A 1,050-nucleotide genomic window follows, 5' to 3' on the forward strand; every position below is an offset into this window, starting at 1 on the left:
CATCCCTCTAACCATGATGCCACACTGGTTCTCGACTCAGTTTGAAATGATGGGCAGACATATTTTGCCCTTGGAATGTATTCTTGTTATTGGGTGCACTGACTTTCTTCTGGAACTTGATGACCTTTCATAAGAGGGTTAGACAGGGAAAGAGTTGTACCTATGTACTCATCTATGCAGACATCTAAGATGGGTTCTCCTTTTGGAGAATGGATAGTCCAGCAATAAGATCACAAGATCCACACCTGGTTAAAGATGCTAGGCCATACAATTGCATCCCCATTGATGGTGAGTTCTTTTCCTTCAGGACTTTTGGGATCCAGCCTTCCAACTTTCACTCTTTTGAAGGAGAAATTGGAGAAAGTGACCAAACTGATTATATCAAATCTGCCTTCCAGTACCCTCTTGTCGCTAAAGGACACTGCTTCTCCAGCTGCATTATTAAATGAAATGCTATGAAGAAATGTATGGAGCTAATTGAATAGGGAAAAAAAGGCAGAATGCAGAGTTGAATGACAAGAACAGGTTCAACAATACCATATGACAGATTTCATATTTTCATAATAATACAGTTTATGGGACATATCCAATATAGATTTTATTTAGCCTAAACATTGTAAGACATTGGACTTAATTTGGCTCATATTAGATTCATTCTTTGGACCTGAATTGATCTACTTTCATATACGAATGTAAGAACATAGAATCATAGAATTGGAAGGGGCTAGAGTGCCACTGAATATTGCTCAGTGCTGGAAACTTGCTCAGTGCTGGACTCCAACACTGAGATTTTAATTATTTTCAGCTGTTATTGGAAGAAATGCAAGTTCACAGAATGCCATTAATGAACATGATGTAGAATGTTATCGCTTAATGTATGGATGGGACAGAGGAAGGTGGATGTATTCTGAATATGTCAAAATTTGTTCATTGGCATGAAAGAGCATTTCTTGCAACGAGATCACCTGCCAGGGCTTCAGCTCTTGATCTGCCTTTCTGTTCCGCATCAGGTCTCTGCCTTTGGATCTGGAGGACATCATGGTGTGCAGG

This window comes from Varanus komodoensis, unplaced genomic scaffold (assembly GCF_004798865.1).
Source record: "Varanus komodoensis strain SLA01 unplaced genomic scaffold, ASM479886v1 scaffold532, whole genome shotgun sequence".
Lineage (NCBI taxonomy): Eukaryota > Metazoa > Chordata > Lepidosauria > Squamata > Varanidae > Varanus > Varanus komodoensis.